At 41.6% G+C, this 21,731-nt stretch overlaps 1 long non-coding RNA gene across 1 annotated transcript; it reads left to right on the top strand.

Moving 5' to 3' along the window:
- The first annotated feature begins 8,520 nt into the window (after positions 1-8,520).
- LOC143413709 (uncharacterized) lies at positions 8,521-12,390 on the top strand. Its single transcript, XR_013094323.1, has 4 exons — positions 8,521-8,588; positions 9,612-9,674; positions 10,577-10,630; positions 11,791-12,390. It is a non-coding gene; the product is annotated as an uncharacterized LOC143413709 (long non-coding RNA).
- The last annotated feature ends 9,341 nt before the right edge of the window (positions 12,391-21,731 follow it).

The following is a 21,731-nucleotide window of genomic DNA, read 5'->3' as shown; positions in this document are numbered from 1 at the left end:
AGGCAAGCTACAGTTGTAGCCACAGCTGCCCTGGGGCAGACTGACAGAAGCGAGGCTGCCATATCGCGCCATGGTAGGTGAAGTGTCTTGCCCAAGGACACAACGACCAGGACTGTCCGAACTGGGGCTCAAACCGGCAACCTTCCGATCACAAGACAAACTGCCAACTCTTGAGCCACAATCGCTCCAATATTCCTGTGCTTAAACTGCTGTTTTAAAAATAAGTGATCCATTTTCCTTTTTTGGATTTGTTTTTTAATAATTTGTTTTGATTGACAAATAAAATTTAAAATACACAAAGACAATCAACTGCGAAACAAAAGCAAGCCTACATGAAACAAATGTGTGCAGATGAGAGTAAGCTGACATTTCCAGACTTTTCTGGTCCCCATGATGACCATGCCCATCCCCCAATAAAGTGTGTGCCTCAGCAGGTGGAGAGAATCTTGTTTGCAAAGGTTACACCTTTCCTGAATTTTGCGGTCCCCACGTTACCCATCAGTTTAGCTCCACCCCTGCAGACACTCATTTCAGCACGTGTAGCGATGTTAGACGGAAAAATCAATTTGTGCAAGGACAGCGATTACTCGATGGAAAGCAGGTAAGTCCACTCAAAACTTTATTACTCCTGTTCTCAATAGATGCATGGACGTTCCAGAAAGCTGTTTATGAGTTAAATTTCTTAACTATACGATTTTTTTCCGTAGGTGGTGTGAGGTTAGCTAGCTAGGCTAGTTAATTAGCTCTGCGGCCTAAGGCTTACTGAGGGATGACGATGGCTCATTGACACTCGTTTGGTTGTCTATTTACTGTGTGCTTAATTTGACCTATTTTACATTGGAACTAACTTTAAAAGCCTAAAGTCTTATTGAGATGATCAGGTATTCAGAGGTGGAGTTGGCGAAATATGGCGTTATTTTTGTGCCACTATTTTGAGCGCACGTCAAAAGATTTTCCAAGTACAAGTGTTGCATTTTGAAGAGAAATTTATTTTGAGCGAAGAAAAGCTAAATTCCAGCAAACAAAATTCGTTGCTGCGTGCAAAAAATGTATTTCAGTGTTTGCTATTATCCATATACACACACAATAACAGCCCCTCTCGCTCAGTTTTTGCATTTGCTCTTGCTAAGATCTCTGTGGACCCGCTCGCAGTGTGTCGCTCGCGCTCTCAACATCTCTGCCCATGTGCGTTCAACTCTTTCTGTACAGCGTTATATTTGTGCCACAGAATGCGTTTAGTCCAAAACTCAAACGAGGCAGTGGAAGAGGAATGCAGAGTGGCAGAGTTAGATATATCACTCTCTTTCGATCACAAAATAAACTTTTAAGATATTTTAAGGCTAGAATGTTGCTGTGTAAACTTCAAATATGTGCTTGATTTAGAGAGACACCACATATTTGCATTGTGTTCTAACGTTTTCGGACATGCCTGTTACCCACCAGCTGACCGCACAGCTGAACTGGCCATCGGCTGATAGTGATTTTTCATTTTTATGTTTGTTTGTTTTTGTAACGGTATTGTCACGGCTGGCGGGGTGAGCCGTGTGGTGTAGGAGAAAAAGGACCCAAAATGCAGGCAGCGGACTGGTGATGAGAGTGATGATTTATTTACAGAAGAGGAGCGACCGAACAGGCAGTGAGAAAAGACAAATGACTGAAAAAACCTAGACTGGAAAAACTAAATGACAAACCTAAGCATGAAACGTGGGCTGAGAATGCAGCGAGCCGTAGTTACACCGAGAAACACAGACGATCCGACGATGAACAGAAGCCTACACACTAGGTAATGAGGAGATGACATGCAGGGGTGGACACAGCTGTTACTAATGGACATGATGAGAGGCAGACCTACAAAGTAAAACCGGAAACACACAGACTGTTTTGCAACAAAAACGCAGGGACCTGAACAGAGCACAGAGGGGAGACACAGCTGGGAGCAATTAGGCTAACGAAACAGGGGAGAGGTAAAACTGAACACACTGACATGAGACATGAACTTTCAGAATAAAACAGGAAACTAACAGACACAGAGAACCAGACAGGACACTGAACTTGACAGGCAGACTCATGAGCTGGGGGTTAGACTCATGGGGCTGTTATTGTGTGTGTGTGTATATGGATAATAGCAAACACTGAAATACATTTTTTGCACGCAGCAACGAATTTTGTTTGCTCGAAATGATTTTCTCTTCAAAATGCAGTACTTGCAAATTGTTTTTACTTGCGCTCAGAATAGTGGCACAAAAATAATGCCATAGCAAAAGTGGATGGAAGCTGTGAATACAAATATTTATTTATTTTTTAACATGGTCAGCATGTTTAACATTCACGTTCAGTTGCAGTGATTCTGTATAGCTTGTCTTCTGAGTAATTCTGATTAGTTCCTGTTTGTTTTGAATCCATATAGTTATCTATTTGTTTAACATCACACTGTGCCTGGAGACCAAGGTCAGGTGCATGAGGCCTAGTAAAACTACATTTGTGTAGAAACATGGAGTCTGCTCAACCCACTGCCATCTCAGCAGTTTTATTGAAACAAAACAGCTGCTTCTGTTCTCTAGTTTGGTAAATGGCCGGCACTGTGGACCTTTTTAGATGATCTGGACCACAGCAGTCTTTAATGGCAGCGTCTTCAGAATTAGTATGCACATATGTAAAATTAGTTAAGTCATCTGTCTGGGCTCAGTTAGAGAGGTAAACAAAACGCACATGCCTGGTGTGTAACATGGACAGAACCATGGGTTTTCCATGCGTGGAACGTGCACGCAGCTACAGATCCTGTTTGGATCCGTGCAAGTCGGCAGAGCAAAGAGCTGCGGCTCTGTAGAAACTGTTTTCTTCTAAGCTGACATGCTTGACGATTTGTGTGGTGCATGCACCTGTGTGGGGAGCCTGCCATGAATATTTAAATATGAGTTAAGGAGAGGGTCACTTGCTGTGGGGGGATAGAACTGTGCACCTACAGGATAACTGCTTACAACAACACAGCTGTGGATTTAGGGAGAGAACATACATGTAAATAGAAACTGTTAAAAAAAACCAGTTTAATCATCTCAGTAAAGTTTATTATTGCTGAGAACTTGTGCTTTTTCAGAAATACAGTATGTATGGCTTTTACAGTGATACCTCTGCATGCATGTATATTTAATGTAATTTTCTCATGTCTAACTGGTACACTATCCAGATTCAAAAAACGTTTGGATCACCTGAGGGATCATCATGAAAAGTGCTCAGAGAAGTACACTAAGTACATCAATGCCCAACAGGTAATGTAAATCTGCTCATGCAACTGTTTTTTTGGATGCATTATATTGTGAGCCAAAGACCACATGACCGGTTAGTGTTCTGAATCAACAGAAAATTCGCTTGATCAGTATGTCGTTATTTTTGTGCTACTATTCTGATCGCATGTAAAAACAATTTGAGTGCACGTAAACATTTTTTGCAAGTACAAGTGTTGCATTTTGAGGAGAAATTTATTGTGAGCAAAGAAAAGCTAAACCAGAGAGAGTAATATTTCAAACTCTGCCACTTTGCGTTCCTCCGCCACTGCCTCATTTGGGTTTTGTTTGCTCGAATTTAGCTTTTCTTCACTCAAAATAAATTTCTCCTCAAAATGCAACACTTGGACTTGCAAGGCTTTTTTTTTTTTTTTTTTTTTTAATTTCGTGCGCTCAAATTGGTGGCACAAAAATAACGCCATAGATCAGTTGTAGGTTTAGCTTCATGTTGAGAAAGTGATACAAGCTTATTTTGCACTAGTCTAGTGTAAGTGTAGCTGCAGTTTACATTATTTTATCATTTGTTCTGTTTGGAGCGGTGCTTGCTTGATTTAAAGCTGATCTCAATCCAGAGGCCTGCATTCTGTTTAGTGAGGCTTTAACATGTGTTCATGTGTGAAGAAAATGCTTTTTTTTTTTTTTTATATTTTAATTTTTTTTTATAATTTTTATTTAAAGCTGCGTACAGTTTTGCATGGCCCTCGCCTCTTTCCCATATTTCCATACACAACTGCTAATTTGCTGCCCAGTGCAGGTCATCAGAGCAGTAGCATGTTTTTGCTCCGGTAGAAGGACATGTAGGTTGTGAGTCAAAGTGTGGGTTTTTAACAAAGTGTTGGTCTCCTTCTGGTCTTTCTTTTTTATTATTATTATTATTATTATTAAAGCTCACAAGCATCCATTTCTGTGAATGTTTTAATTTAAAATGGTATGCATTTCCAAATTATGCTTGGTTATGGGATTGCAAAGTTAAAGAGTTAAATCCTCCGCAAATGTGGAGATCAGGGGTCATGTTCACAATTATCCATGGGAGAACCATTACAGTAATTCACATCTGATAGTCTGTAAGCTGTGTTTGACTGTAGATGTCAAACTTGAGTCTAGAAATGGTAGAAGCAACAAATATGATGTTGCACTTAAACTCAACTTGTTAAGTAATGCTAGATTAGGGTCTACTCCCCACTTGGATGGTTGTAATTTATGCCTCCTTGCCTTCATGCTGCTGTACCTTTTTTTTTTTTTTTTTTTTTTTTAAATTTTTTTTAAATTTTTTTTAAATTTTTTTTTTTTTAGGCAGTTTTTCACATTTCAAAAGAAGGCATTAAGTGGCATGGGGTTTCATTCATTTTTAGAAGAAGAAAAGCTTTTCTTCTTCAGCTTTCTTGAAACTTAACTCCAGAGAGGAAGCCCTTGATAGATTATAAGGAACCGTTTGCCACAGTTTGAGTTTCAAACAAGACACACTGCATATTAGTTTTGTGATCACAGACTTCAAGATATTTGACATGGGTCCACCTTTAGTGCCATTTACCATCACTGTTTTTAACTAATGGTTAGCTGGAAAATAACAATGCAGTAGCTTTCAAGAACAAGGGTTGGACAACACTGTGTAAAGTAAATGTCTTAGAAATAAAATTTTTTTTTTACTTGAGTCATTTTTAAACACATTTGATTCAAAAACTTAATTTGTATGGCAGATAAATGAAGTAAGGTTTTGATTGTAAATGTAATTGTTAACAAAAAAGAATTGGTCTTTGGTTTTTGCTGTCTCTAAATGAGAAGATAACGAAAGAATCAAACACTGGATCTAATCAAAACTGTTACAGAGCCTTAATATTGCAAATCAAACAGTAAGACTGTAGCAGACTTTAAGTAGAAAGTACATTTTTAAACTAATGTGAAGTTAGTAAAGGCTTTTTTTTTTCTGAGCTCAAAGTAACCTGTTTTGTTTGTCTCACTGCAGGAAAACAGCTCAGATTCTGACAGCAATGTAATGACAGTTACTGGTGAACCACCTCCTGTGCTAGAAGATCCTGAGGTTCCCCCCCTGGAGAGAACAGACAGCATCTTTGTAAGTTTGCTTCATGATATCATCTATACACCACCAGGATTAGCTTTACTTTTCTTAGATATAATGCTTAGTGCATGAAATACTCAGGAGTGTTAATGCTATATTGATACTTGAACATCCTTGTTTTTGTTGTGCTTTAAAGTTTAACACTTAGAATACAAGGTCAAATAATTGTTGGCCTGGGTTTGAGTTGAAAAGTAACTTACATTTTAGTCATTTCTGTGGACTTCTACAAATGCCATTGTTTAATTTTAAATTGTGAATAAAGACATGTTGAATTTGATTTTCAAAGATTTTTTTTTTTTAATTGCCACTGCTGCACAAACATGAAATTTGGTCCTATTAATTGTTTGTACCTAAACTACTGCAAAAAATTTGAACAATGTGGGGTTTTTATTGTATATTTTCCAGCTGACACAAGACTACCTTGATCAGCTCTCCAGGGTGTCGGATGAATTGGAGATCCTTTCAAGTTGCGTCGAATGGACTGAGGATGAATTTGTCCCACCAAAGGAGCTGATGGAGGAAAGCAGTTCTGAAGGATCTGTTGATGTTCCTGCTCAGCGCCCAATGAAAAAGAAAAGAAAGAAAAGAAAACCTCACAGGACTTCGAAAAGAGCCAAACGGACGATTACTTGCTCAGACAAAGATTCCAGGAGCACAGAGAATGAGAAGGACACCAAAAGAGCCAAACGGACGATTACTTGCTCAGACACAGACTCCAGGAGCACAGAGAATGAGAAGGACACTAAAACAGGTAAGGTGTCTGTCATGAAGCTGCAGAAAAAGGAGGATGGTGGAAGAATTTACAGTAAGAAGCATTATTGTCGTTATTGTCCGATTAGTTGCCATAAAATGGCAAGGCACTTGGTGCGGAAACACAGTTCTGAAACAGCGGTTGCAAAAGCCATAAGCTACCCTTTGAAATCAAAAGAAAGAAAACTGCATTTCGATCTCATCAGAAATAAAGGAGATCGTGCTCATAATAATGAGGTCCTTAAATCAGGAAGTGGTACCCTGATCCCAAGTCAGCAGGCTTCCAAACCAGTGAATGCATCTGACTACATGCACTGTATTCAGTGTCAGGCACTACTCAAAAGGAAAGCATTATGGAGACACATGTCACGATGCAGACTCTCACAAAAGTGCAGTAAACAGAAGCCAGGCAGAAGTAGAATTCAGTCCATCTGTGCCTTCGCACAGCCTGCACCAGAAGGCGTGAGCCATAAAATTTGGGAACTAATAAATGTGATGCATCAGGATGAGATCTCACAAGTTATAAAAGAGGAGAAAACAATCATAAAGCTTGGAGAGCAGCTTTACGCTAAGCATGGCCACGACAAGTCGAAACATGAATACATTAGACAGAAAATGAGAGAGATGGGAAGACTGGTTAGATTTTCAAGAAAAGTGGGTCAACTTCAAAGAATGGAGGACTTTTTTAAACCCTCCAACTTCAATGTGGTTGTGGAAATGGTAAAAAATGTGTGTGGTTTTGATAATGACACCAACACTTACAAAACTCCGTCTTTGGCTCTCAAACTTGGTCATAGCTTGAAAAAGATTGCTGATATTCTGGAGTGTGAGGCACAGATGTCAGAGCATGTTGATGAGCAGTTTCTTGAAAACATAAAGAGGACGAGAAGTCTTCTGGAAAAGAAGTGGGATGCGTGCATTTCATCACTTGCCCTGCAAACTCTGAGTGAAAATAAATGGAACACACCGCAGCTTCTTCCTTTCACAGAAGATGTGAAAAAGATGCACATGTATCTGGATCAGTGCAGAGAAGAATACCAGAACGAAGTGAGAAACAACCCGGACAAGAAAAACTGGTCCAAGCTAGCTAAGATAACTCTGTGTGAGCTCATTCTGTTTAACCGCAGAAGAGAGGGGGAAGTTTCAAGGATGCCATTAAGTGCATTCACACTTAGAGACACGTCAGGAGTTCAGTCAGATGTTGTGACCGGTCTTTCTGAGTTCGAGCAAAAGCTCTGCCTGCACTTTCAACGGATCGAAATTAGAGGCAAGAGAAACCGCAAAGTTCCCATCCTTCTAACTCCAGACATGCTTTCATCCATGGAAATCTTGGTTGCTCATCGCCGGGTCTGTGGTGTGCCAGATGAGAACCCCTTTTTCTTTTCAAGGCCTGAGGCAGAGACTCACCTAAGAGGATCAGATGCCATTAGAGAGATCGCAAGGGCCTGTGGAGCTGAACATCCAGAAACTCTGTCCTCCACAAAGCTAAGAAAACAGGTTGCCACACTCTCCACAGTTTTAAATTTAAGGGACAACGAAATGGATACACTTGCAAATTTTCTTGGACATGACATAAGAGTTCATAGAGAGTATTACAGGCTACCTGAGGGGACTCTGCAGTTGGCCAAGGTCAGCAAAATCCTGATTGCCATGGAACAAGGCCGTCTGTCAGACTACAAAGGCATGAACATGGATCAAATCCAAATAGATCCAAATGGTAAAAACATTAGGCAATACTGGTGATTTATTTCAAAGTAAATTCTTAGTCATTGTCTTTAATGCTTTTTTATGCCTATTTTTCAGAGAAAGTACTTGATTGTCCTGATAGCGAGGTCTCTGACACAGAGGGGGACTCATCTTTTTGTTCACCAGGAGGTGGGTTACAAACACTGCTGTTTTTCACTGCCAACATACTGAAACAATTTGATTCACAAGTTAATGATTCAATTTTACAATTCAATGTCATTCCGTTATATATGAATTTTATAGTTCAAACTTTCCATTTAAAACCAATTTTGATTATGGCACACTTGATAAACACTTAACTCATTCACTGCCAGCCATGAGTCAACGTATGCTTTCAATTGACGTCTATAGACGTCAATGGCAGTGAATGAGTTAATGTCTAAAATTACTAGATTTATGCTTTTGATGAAGCAATTTTGCATTTTCTAAGTAAAGATCATTTCAATATCAATGTTTCAAGTTTAATTAATTTTTTAAACTTTGCCAAGTAACAAAGAATTTTTAATTCCATGTCCAAATTCAGCAATTCATTGCAGCATCTTTTTATTTACAAAGGATCATCAACATCCAAAAGAAACCAACAGCTGACTGGAGAATCTACAGACAAAATACTGACCATTGTTTCTAAATATCCAGGCTATACTTTACACTTTTCCCCCTGTGTGTCCCAGCAGGATCTTCAACACCCCAAGAAAAGCAGAACATGGAGTCAGACAGTTGCAGCTTTGAATCAGGTATCTAACACATGCTAACAGATCACATTAAGAAGGCCTATCATCACCATTCATCTTTCTCCAAATTCAGGCCACTATAGGCTGGGGTAATGGTGCCGGTGTGCTTGGCTTGCCATCCTCGGTTGTGTCTGTCTCGCCATTGTTTTTTACCCTCCCTTTTTCCTTTACCTTCACTTACGTACCTTGGCACTGTTTTGGTTTTTTTTGTTTATTTATTTATTTATTTTATCTTTACTTTTCTAGTTGTTTGTTTATCTAGTGGTTGTGCACTGATTACATATGACAGGCAAACACTTTTAAATCTTCATTCTTACCATTCGTTTCGGTCCGACCACTGCTGGAGTGTGGGCAGCACTAATCTACCACAACTGGATTCGTCCTTCAGCTTCTCCTACCTACCCCTCCCTAATCTCCACAAGAAACTGAAGCGAGAAAGAAGTGTCCGTCACGTCCGTCTCAGGGCCAGAATTACAGACCATGTACATGCTAGCCTGGACACTCCATCCTTTTTTTCCCTCCTCCCTGGTATGCCAGTAATTTGGGCATATTACTGGATAGCTCATTTCAATTTCACAAGTAAGTGTCTGCTGTAGTGAGGTCTAGTTTTCATCAGCGGCGCCTCATTTCTAAGGCTAAGCACTATATTCCTTATAATGACCTGGAAAAACTTATTAATTCGTGACTTCCAGGTTGGACTACTGCAATTCTCTTTAAATTGGCCTTTCCTCCTCCCTTCTCCTTAGATTGCAGACTGTCCAGAATGCATCGCATACCTCGCAGCAGCTAGCTCGGGGTGTGGGGGGGCGCAGAGATTTAGAAAATGTTTAGAGTCCACCCTCATTTCTGCTGCTCCCCCTGCAAATAAATTTGGGTGCTTGGTGTGAGTGAGACTGATACAGAGGAAGGGTTAGATGGAGGCAGATGATTTGCTGCGGAGACCCCTGAAGAGAGTAGCCAAAAGAAAAGAAGTACTTTTCTCTTTCTCTCTCATATCATGTAAAATACTCTTTATTTTATTACCAGGAACCACCAATTCGAATGAAAAAGAGCATACAGTGGAGCCTGAAAAGTGTCCCTCCAAAACTGGTATTTCACAAACTTTATACTACACTTTAAGTGCTTCTCAAAAATGCCTGCTATTTTGTGCTAATAATAGTTTGTTTCTTGTTTGTTTTTGTTTTTTTTATTTTGTAAGTGAAAAATGTAAACAATATCGTCCAGAAATATGTGACAGCCTTTCAGCTCACAGAATCTTTAGATGTCTAAGAATACCTGCATCTTCAAGCAAAATCCAGCATTTAGAGGCTCACACACATTCTGCAAAACCTAATTAACATTTGAATTGTTTGCTCTTTCATCCATTTACTGAGATTGCTCCCACTTGACTCATTAGAACATAGGTGTCAAACTCTGGCCCGCGGGCCAAATTTGGCCCGCAACCTAATTACATTTGGCCCGCAAAGCCATACCAAATTACTATTAGAGCTGGCCTACTGGTATTATACAGCTAATATATATATTGTTTAGTATTAAGCTTTGCTTGTTCCATATTCAGTTTTTCAGCAAAACGTGTTTGAGTCCATAAGAAAAGATTCATTCTTATATCTGGAGGAATAAATATATTTCAATAAATATTAATGTTAGCCCGCAACTTTGTTCCAGTTTTGAATTTTGGCCCACTGTGTATTTGAGTTTGACACCCCTGCATTAGAAGTTCTTGGACAGCCATATTTGATGACTACAGTGGGAAAGTCATCGCCAGTATTTAAAAAAAAAAAAAAAACGAAAAAAGTTATCAACTGTGCTAGATCAGTCTAGCAGTCGGTGTTAACATGTAAAGATTTCTTTGTAAAATTAACTTTATAGATTTCGGTTTCATTTTGTTTACCTTTATGTAACTTGAGATATTAGTAGTGCAGACATAGTCAATGTCTAAGCTGTCTGGAGAGAAGTTTCTTATTCATTCATTTATTTATTTTTAAAAACAGGCTCTTTGGTCACACCATGGATGATGGAGTCAGACAATGATACTCCTGTGAAAGGTATTTTTACAACACATGTGCACCTCAAGAGTTATGGCGATATTGGTTTTTTTTTTTGGGGGGGGGGGGGGGGTTTGGTTTTTAGGTGGACAAAAATATTTAGTGTAGGTTCAACTTTAAAAATGAGAATCAGACAAGAGATTTACCAGCTTTTATTTCCAGTTATTTACATCTGGCTCAGACAATCAACTTAGATGATATTGTTTGTTTAAACTAAAGATTCACCAATATGTTTTTTTGTTGTTTTTTCTCAGGGCCGACATCAATTATTATGCAGTGAACTATTACGTGTTATTTACTTTATTCAATGTTAATTCTTTCTGTTCAATATGTTTGCTTGCATGAAAAATGGGTGGGTTTAAACAAACTTTGATCTTTTAAATTGTTCATCAGGTATAGATGTAAAAACCTGAAATCCTGATAGGAAAATCTGCGGTCTGATATTTATCTTTGAAGTCAAACCCAAAGGAAATCAAACCTCTTTAGGTGACTCAAAAAGAAGAACTAGGCCTAACTGTCCAAATTTTTTGCAGGGGACTGTAAATCTGTTTAATGATTTCATTGTTCCTCCAGCATTTGTATAACACCATACAGCACAGGTGTCAAACTCCAGTCCTCGAGGGCCAGTATCCTGCTTGTTTTTGAGATATTCTTGCCCTACCTGCTGCTGATTACCTGGATCAGGTGTGCTTTGCCAATAAGAAGCTACAAGGGCAGGCTCGTTGGAAAACAAACAGGATACTGGCCCTCGAGGACTGGAGTTTGACACCCCTGCCATATGGGGACGTTTGTCACTTTTGAGATATTTACATGCAGTACGATACCTCCTCTGAAGTGGCAAAAATAAATGGGGGTTACTTTTTATTTCACTTGCTGGCATGTTGTATTTTCACTTGTTGAGTTTCCTATTTGCTTGTCTGTCCCTCACACCCGTCTAACCACTGTGCTCTGGAAATCACTAACATCAGAAATATCACTTCACATTCTCTTTTCAAATCCTCACTTGAGACTCATTGGTTTATATTTGCTTTCAATCTACAAACATAACAGCAGTGTCACTGTTTTTCTGTATTTTACTGCTTGTAATGTTGTGCAGTGTACTTGAGTGCCCCTTCAATTAAAATGATTACAGACCTATTAATACCTTTGTGTGTTCTCAGGAGCTTCACAGAAGAGAAGCTGGTCAGCTGTGGAGACCCGTGCCGTAGAAAAAACATTAAAAAGCTTCATAGAGAGTGGGAAAGTCCCTGGAAAGGCGGATTGTGTTTCATGCATTGAAGCTTCACCAAAAGAACTGGAAAATAGGACATGGAAAGCGGTGAAGTATTATGTTAAAAACAAAATAACAGCACTGAAGCGCAACAGTGCTAAAAGACTATAAGTTTTGGGGTCAAATGCATACCTGCACATTTCGTGGGCTGTTTGTTTTGTTTGTTCCTTTTTTCATGTTAAAGCTTGTTTAGTTTACACACAGCTGGCCTGGTGTAAACAAAATTGATTGTTTTCTTTGCATTTGTGTACAGCAGAACTTTTTCATTTCATTTTGCATTGAAGGTCAGTTAAAAAAATGTTCATGGCTGTTTTTACATTGTTTAAATTTTGAATAAATTCAACACTTGGCCTTTTATTTTGAAATTAAACTCTGCCATTTGCTAATATTGAGGTGCCATGTGTATAAATAAAGAGTTTAAACACGACAATTGTTGTTTGGTTTGAGAAGTTTAAGTGCGGTTGAGTTAACAGTTTCAGCACAGCTGCTGTACATGGTAGGAAATGTTAATTATTTCTGGTGAAAAACAAAGTTTCTCATTTAAAATACAGGAGGGTCCCCACGGGAATAGCAAAATTCAGGGGGTTTTTCTCCATGTGAGTGTTTTTAATATTTTAAGTGATTGTCCTCTTTACAAAAAATTTACATGAATTTAGCAATTAAAATTAATTTTCTAAACCACGTAGAAAAGGTGGATCCCACCAGCACCCTCTCAATCAGGTGGTCCCACCAGGTAGTAAAAACGGGTATGTGTGTGTGTGTCTGTCTGCGTGTGTGTGGATGTGTGTGTGTGTGTCTGTCTGTCTGACCATTACAGATTACATGCCCCAAAATGTAGATTGTAACGTATTCCGTTACGTTACTCAATGAAAGTAACGTATTCTGAATACTTTGGATTACTTAATATATTATCATGCTTTTTACAACTACATGACTGTACTATTGCTGTGTGATTTGTTACTATTACTGAAGGTTACTCTCCATACCAACACCAACTAGATGTTTAAATCTTAAAATGATTTAAAATTTAATAATAAATAATAATAAAATAAATCTAAAGGAAACTGACCAGAACGAGCATGAAATGGTAGTGCATGATAACAGGATCAAAATGCTACGACTCAAGTTAAAAGGTTACGAGAATCACAGGAGGAAATAAGAAAGAGCTGTCATAACAGGCTGCCACACATGGGTGGCGCCGGAAGTAAAATTAACACTATCACTCGGTACTAGATCAAAGGCCAGTGACGTAGAACAAATCCAATCTTTATTTAATGGTTCAGTTAAGTCCATCTCCAAGATGGCGCCGCGTATGGATGCCCTGGTGCTTCGGTGCGTTACTTCTGTTTTGTTTTTGTGCATAACTTCTCTGTCTGGGCACTCCTCTGGATATTCTTACACCAGAGAAGAGCTTCTTAACTACAGGACTACAACACCTGTCGATCTATTTCCAATATTTGTCGCATCTGCGGCAGATTTACTGCAGACTCTGATCAGGAAAGTGAGACGCCGAAAGAGAGGGAAGCGAGCCGGCGCACTCGTGCATCTGAGGAGACGCGGACTGCGAACTGCTCTTCCTGGGATCTTCCTTTCCAATGTACGCTCACTCGGGAATAAGATTGACGAACTGGCCCTGATGAGAAGCATGAACAGAGACTTTGCCTCCTCCTGTGTCTTATGTTTTACGGAGTCGTGGCTCAGTGAGGACATCCCGGACTGCGCGCTCAAGCTGGAGGGCTTTCATCTGCTGCGCGCGGACCGGCAGGCCTCTCTCTCTGGTAAGACCAAAGGTGGAGGTGTCTGCTTCTACATTAATAGTGGCTGGTGCACAGATGTAACAGTGATTGCTCAGCACTGCTCTTCCTCTCTGGAATACCTTTTTATTCACTGCAAACCGTTTTATTCTCCGCGGGAGTTTGCTTCATTCATCCTGGCCGCTGTTTACATCCCGCCAGACGCGGATGCGCAGGCAGCTCAGTGCGCACTCGCGGAGCAGATACTCCACACGGAGCGGACATTCCCGGACTCTCTCATCATTGCTCTTGGGGACTTTAACAAAGCCAATCTGAGCCATGAGCTTCCGAAATATAAGCAGTATATTAAATGCCCGACCAGAGAGGAGAGGACATTAGACCACTGCTACAGCACGATCAGCGGGGCCTATCGCGCGGGGCCTATCGCGCGGTGCCCCGCGCTTCACTCGGACTTTCTGACCACGTCATGATCCACCTAATCCCCGCGTACAGACAGAGGCTGAAGCTCTCCAAACCTGTCGTGAGGACCAAAAAACTGTGGAGCAACGAGGCTGTGGAGGAGCTTCGCACGTGTTTGGAGTATACAGACTGGGACACAATGAAGGCTGCTTCTAACAGCTTGGACGAGTTTACGGACACTGTCATCTCCTATATCCACTTCTGTGAGGACAGCATTGTGCCATCACGCACCAGGGTGAGTTATAACAATGACAAACCCTGGTTTACTCCTAAACTCAAAAAGCTGTGGCTGGAAAAGAGAAAGGCGTTCAGAAGCGGAGACAGGGACTGCTACAGAGAGGCCAAGTACAGGTTCACTAAAGAAGTGGACATTGCTAAACATCAGCACTCTGAGAAGATGCAGCAGCAGATCTGAGTGAATGACTCGGCCTCTGTGTGGAAAGGTTTTAGGAATATCACAAACTACAAGCCTAAAACCCCCCCACTCCACTGATGACTTGCTCTTGGCCAACACCCTCAACGACTTTTACTGCCGTTTTGACGAGCCATCAGGCAGCCTTCACACCTCCAACGGCCCCAACAATAGAGGCACTTTAGACACTAATTCCCCCACCTCTCCCCCCTCCATAGAGCCATCACCACCTTCAAACTGTTCACCTACAACACCCCCCTCCTCACCCCACACAAAAGAGGATTTCACACCACCTCCTCCCACCACAACTCTTCATATTCATGAAGCAGATGTGAGGAAGCAGTTTAAGAGTCTGAATGCTCGAAAAGCTCCCGGCCCAGACGGTGTGTCTCCTGCCACCCTCAGACACTGTGCAAACGAGCTGGCCCCAGTGTTTTCTGGCATTTTCAACTCCTCACTGCAGGCATGTCATGTGCCTGCCTGCTTCAAGTCCTCTACCATAATCCCTGTCCCCAAGAAACCTAGGATCACTGGACTAAATGACTACAGACCCGTGGCTCTGACATCTGTGGTCATGAAGTCATTTGAGCGCCTAGTTCTCTCCCATCTCAAGACCCTCACGGCCCCCCTCCTGGACCCCCTGCAGTTTGCATATAGAGCCAACAGGTCTGTAGACGACGCCATCAACATGGCCCTACACTTCATCCTGCAGCATCTGGACTCCCCAGGAACCTACGCCAGGATCCTGTTTGTGGACTTCAGCTCTGCCTTCAACAACATCCTTCCAGACCATCTCCGAGACAAGCTTTCCCAGATGAATGTGCCTGATCCCATCTGCCGGTGGATCACTGACTTCCTGACGGACAGGAAGCAGCATGTGAGGCTGGGAAAGAATGTCTCGGACTCTCGGACCATCAGCACCGGCTCCCCTCAGGGCTGTGTTCTTTCTCCTCTGCTCTTCTCCCTGTACACCAACTGCTGCACCTCCACCCACCAGTCTGTCAAGCTAATCAAGTTTGCAGATGACACCACCGTTATTGGGCTCATCTCGGACGGGGATGAGTCTGCCTACAGGAGGGAGGTTGAACGTCTGGTGTCTTGGTGCAGCCACAACAACCTGGTGCTGAATGCCCAGAAGACAGTGGAGATTATTGTGGACTTCAGGAAGCACACAGCCCCACTCCCCCCCATCATCCTGACTGACACCCCCATCACCTCTGTGGACTCATTCCGCTTCCTGGGTACCACCATCACTCAGGACCTGAAGTGGAAGCCCACCATCACCTCCGACATCAAGAAAGCCCAGCAGAGGATGTACTTCCTGATGCAGCTGAAGAAATTCAACCTGCCAACACGGACGATGATGCAATTCTACACTGCAATCATCGAGTCCATCCTCACCTCCTCCATCACCGTGTGGTACGCTGGAGCCACTATCAGGGACAAACAGAGACTGCAGCGTGTTGTGCGCTCTGCTGAGAAGGTGATTGGCTGCAGACTCCCATCTCTGCAGGACCTGTACACCTCCAGGACACTGCGGCGTGCAGCTCGGATCTCAGCTGACCCTTCTCACCCTGGACACAGTCTGTTTGACCTGCTCCCCTCAGGCAGGAGGCTCCGGTCCATTCGCACCAGAACCTCTCGCCATAAGAACAGTTTCTTCCCCTCTGCTGTTGAACACATGAACAATAACCATATGACTGTACCCGCCACTAACACATGACCCTACGCTGTGTTCACTGCATCATTGTTTTGGCACTGATCACCACCTGCACTCATGTATATATCTTTCTACATAGCACTTTTTAATTCTTATTCTCATGTATATATCTGATGTATATCTCATGCATATATCTTTCTACGTAGCACTTTTAATTCTTATTCTTACTTTTATTTTTTCATGTCTATTTAAATGCAATTTATGACAGTATGTTTGCACTGAAGCACCGCAGCAATTTCCTAATGTTGTAAACCTGCTCAACATTTGGCAATAAAACCCTTTCTGATTCTGATTCTGAAGTAGCTTTAAAAGAAAGGAAGTTAAACCTCTGTTCACAAAGATACCAAGTACTATGAGTTGCTTTTTCCTTTTTCCTTTTTTATAAATTTTTTTAGCCTAATTGAAGCATAATATATTCAATTCAGGTAAATTCAATTCAGTTTTATTTATACAGCACCAAATCACAAAAACAGTCAGCTCAAGGCGCTTTATAATTTAAGGTAGACCGTACAATAATACACACAGAGGAAAAAACACCATCTGCTGTGTCCGGTTGGGGTGAGAGAAGGAAGAAAGGATAAAGACATGCTGTGGAAGAGAGACAGAGATTAATAACAGATATGATTCAATGCAGAGAGGTCTGTTAACACATAGTGAGTGAAGAAGAAACACCCAGTGCATCATGGGAATCCCCGGCAGCCTATGTCTATTGCAGCATAACTAAGGGAGGATTCAGGGTCACCTGGTCCAGCCCTAACTATATGCTTTAGCAAAGAGGAAAGTTTGAAGCCTAATCTTAAAAGTAGAGATAGTGTCTGTCTCCTGAATCCAAACTGGAAGCTGGTTCCACAGAAGAGGGGCCTGAAAACTGAAGGCTCTGCCTCCCATTCTACTTTTAAATACTCTAGGAACAACAAGTAGGCCTGCAGAGCGAGAGCGAAGTGCTCTAATAGGGTGATATGGTACTACAAGGTCATTAAGATAAGATGGGGCCTGATTATTTAAGACCTTGTATGTGAGGAGCAGGATTTTGAATTCTGGATTTAACAGGAAGCCAAAACAGGAGAAATCTGCTCTCTCTTTCTAGTCCCTGTCAGGACTCTTGCTGCAGCATTTTGGATTAGCTGAAGGCTTTTCAGGGAGTTTTTAGGACTTCCTGATAATAATGAATTACAGTCGTCCAGCCTGGAAGTAATAAATGCATGAACTAGTTTTTCAGCGTCACTCTGAGACAGGATATTTCTAATTTTAGAGATGTTGCACAAATGGAAGAACGCAGTCTTACATATGTTGCACAAATGGAAGAAAGCAGTCTTACATATTTGTTTAATATGTGCGTTGAAGGACATGTCCTGGTCAAAAATGACTCCAAGGTTCTTCACAGTGTTACTGGAGGCCAAGGTAATGCCATCCAGAGGAAGAATCTGCTTAGATACCATATTTCTAAGATTTTCAGGGCCGAGTACAATAACCTCAGTTTGATCTGAATTAAGAAGCAGAAAGTTAGCGGCCATCCAGGTCTTTATGTCTTTAAGACATTCCTGCAGTTTAACTCATTGGTGTGTGTTATCTGGCTTCATGGACAGATAGAGCTGGGTGTCATCTGCATAGCAGTGTAAATGTATGCTACGCACAAGTCTACCGTTGTTTACAGGCTGTCGGCCGATGTTGTTTTTACTTACTTCTGAAAAGAAAACCTAATTTCTGCTGTTCAACAGGCTTCTGAACAAATGTAAACTTTTTAAAATTATACAAAATGCCTGTTAGCCGTGTCTCTAATAAAACCGCTGTAACTTCAGAGGTAACGTTCATATGCTGATTAATGGTTTTCTTTCATTTTTGATGTACTGCAGAATATTTTTATAAAATCCAGAACAGGAAAATCACCTTCATGTTTTTCTGTGTTTTATCTTCAGCGACTTTGACACAAAGGCCTCTGCTGTGATGCTCACACCTTTGATAAAGTCTGGAAAGTGTCAGCTTCCTTTTTATAGATACAAAAATATGTAAATGTACTGATCTGAATTATATTATTTCTGACTGTCAAAATTTCCCAGATTCAAATCGAATCGAAGATCAAATCGATTCAGGACCTTGTGAATCGGAATCGAATCGATTCTAGAAATCAGTGACGATACCCAGCCCTACCAGAGATGAATAATATCTCATATGCAGAGTGATGTATAAACATATAGTCAGTGCACAGTCAACACTCAGTGCATCACGGGAAGCTGAAACCTACTGCAGGGTAACCAAGGGAGGATTTAGGTTCATTTGATCCAGCCCCAACTACATGCTTTATCAAAGAGGAAACCTTTAATTTCAATGTGGAGGGGTAGCAGCTCTACTCTGAGCCTATCTCTAAGACAGAGACAAGAAGAGGACCCCAGGACTACAGGCCTGACATCCCACGTCATGAAGACCCTGGAAAGACTCATCCTGGACCAGCTCCGACCCATACTCAGACCACGTCAGGGATCCTCTTCAGTTTGCTTACCAGCCCCTTCTCGGAGCTGAGGATGTCATCATCTATCTGCTCAATCGCGTCTGCACCCATCTAGACACGTTGGCGAGCATTGTGAGGGTCATGTTTTTGACTTTTCCAGTGCTTTCAACACCATCAGGCCGACCCTCTTGGGTGATAAGCTTACAGCGATGCAGGTGGATGCTTCTCTGGTGTCCTGGATTGTTGATTACCTGACAGGAAGACCACAATATGTGTGTGTCTGACAAAGTGATCAGCAACACAGGAACACCACAGGGGACCGTCCTTCCCCCTTCCTCCTCACCCTGTACACCACACACTTCAGCCACTGCACAGAGACCTCCATCTTCAGAAGTTTCCTGATGACTCTGCGGTGGTTGGATGCATCAGCAGGGATGATGAGTCAGAGTAGCCAGAGGGCTGTGATGTGAGCAGAATCATCTGCAGCTTAGTGTGGCAAAGACCAAAGAACTGATTGTGGACTTTAGGAGGACCAGGAAACCTGTGACACCTGTTTCAATCCATGTGGACTATAAATACCTCGGAGTACACATAGATAATAAACTGGACTGGGTTAAAAACATCACTGTACTCTACAGGAAGGGCCAGAGTCGTCTCTAAGGTCCTTCAACATTGGTCAGACAATGCTCAGGATTTTCTATGAGTCTGTTGTGGCCAGTGCTATCCTCTATGGTGTTGCATGCTGGGGCAGCAGGTTTAGGGTTGACTCCCTTAAGGTGGTACCTGAGAGGCAGCTATCATCCAAGATGAAGACAATGCTGGATTATACCTCCCACTCACTCCATGATGTGCTGGCTAGTCACAGGAGCACGCTCAGTGAGAGACTAAGATTACCCACAATGCACCACTGAACAACACAGGAAATCATTTCTGCCTGTGGCCATCTCCCTGTACAACTCCTCCATCTAATGCACAGTACAGACTGCAATAGCTACACACTGTTGCACAAGTGACAAAGTTCACAGGTTAAATGTCCCTCATATATTCTTGATATTTATAATTGAGCTATTTGTATATATTAGAGCTATTTCTTATAGTTCTAAACTTTGTAACATATTGTATCATGTAATTAGTTTAGTCTATTACTGTTACTGTCTTGGAGCAACTGTAACCCACGTAAAGTATTTCGATTGTTTAATATGTGCATTGAAGGACATGTCCTGGTCAAAAATGACTCCAAGGTTCCTCACAGTGTTACTGGAGGCCAAGGTAATGCCATCCAGAGTAAGAATCTGCTTAGATACCATATTTCATGTTACCCGTCTTATCTGTCTTCATGGATAGATAAAGCTGGGTATCATTTATGTCTTCTAATGATGCTGCCTAAGGGAAGCATGTATAATGTAAACAGAATTGGTCCTAGCACTGAACCCTGTGGAACTCCATAATTAACCTCAGTGTGTGAAGAGGACTCTCCATTTACATGCACAAACTGGAGTCTATTAGATAGATATGATACAAACCACTGCAGCACAGTACCTGTAATACCTACAGCATGTTCTAATCGCTCTAATAGGATATTATGGTCGACAGTATCGAACGCTGCACTGAGGTCTAGCAGGACAAGCACAGAGATGAGTCCACTGTCAGAGGCCATAAGAAGATCATTTGTAACCTTCACTAAAGCTGTTTCTGTGCTGTGCTGAGCTCTGAAACCTGACTGAAACTCTTCAAATAAACCATTCCTCTGCAGATGATCTGTTAGCTGTTTGACAACTACCGTAATTGTCGGGCTATAAGCCGCTACTTTTTGCACAAGCTTTGAACCCTGCGGCTTTTAGTCAGGTGCGGGTTTTCTATGGATTGTCCATGATTTTTGTCATATCGTAAGACGATTTGTTTTGTTTGTTCCGCTGTTGTACGGCACTACGTTGTCTGGCGGAAGGGCATGTGATCAGACACACAGTATCGGGGTTCAAGAGTGGTATGTTGGTCACGTGTCCATCCGCCAGGCAACATAGTGCTGTACAAGTAGCGCGAAAAACAAACTTCAAATTAACGCTACGCGTTCAGCGGGAGTCGTGGATGACGAGCGGCGATAAACTTGCGAAAAGCAAGTTATGCTCAACTCCACCGGTGGAACCTGACAGCGTGGAAAAGTGTGAAAACATCCATGATCACCAACGGATTTCAAAGGGCTGGACTGCTGCATTATGGAGAGGAGGACACCGCCACGGCCCTTCAGAGGGTGTTCGACTCTGACACTGACAACGAGGATTTCTTTGGTTTTGAAAGTGACAACGAATGAAAGAAGCGGAGAGTGGATGACGAAGCCACCCTGAGCCTGTTCGTATCCGACACTGGAGGAGAGGACTTTGGTGGTTTTAGTGCGCAGGAAGAAGAGAAAGATGGTGGTGAATGACTTGACTTTTCTTCTTGTTAAAGCCGTGTCACTGCACCTGAGCCTAAAAGGTAGTCTGAATCTATTTTTCTGGTGTGCTGTAGGTTATTGTTATGTACTACATTTGTTACTCATTTATGAAGCACAGTACATGTTTCGTACTTGTAATTACCGCTACTTGTGCATATACCTAAAAAGTTATGCAAATATGTACCCATAACTTGTTTTTCAAAATATTAATAAAAGTGATGTCTCCAAACAGCCATCTCTTTCCTGACAATTCCCTTTGTGCATATTCTCTTACATATGATAAGTCAACATTGAAACACCTGCGGCTTTTGGTCAGGTGCGACTAATGTATGTACAAAACAGGATTTTCCACTGATTTTAGCTTGTGCGGCTAATATTCAGGTGCGCTTTGTAGTCCGGGAAATACGGTACTCTTTCAAGGATGTTTGATATGAAAGGAAGGTTGGAGATTGGCCTATAATTAGCTAAGACTGCTGGGTCTAGAGATGCTTTTTGAGTAAAGGTTTAACTACAGCCAGCTTGAAGGCCTGTGGTACATAGCCGATCATTAGAGATAGGTTGATCATATTTAAGATCGAAGAATTAATTAATGGCAGGACTTCTTTGAGC

The sequence above is a fragment of the Maylandia zebra genome, linkage group LG18, assembly GCF_041146795.1.
Source record: "Maylandia zebra isolate NMK-2024a linkage group LG18, Mzebra_GT3a, whole genome shotgun sequence".
Classification (NCBI taxonomy): domain Eukaryota; kingdom Metazoa; phylum Chordata; class Actinopteri; order Cichliformes; family Cichlidae; genus Maylandia; species Maylandia zebra.
Note: the sequence above shows the minus strand (reverse complement) of the source record. Positions and strands in the feature narration are given on the sequence as shown.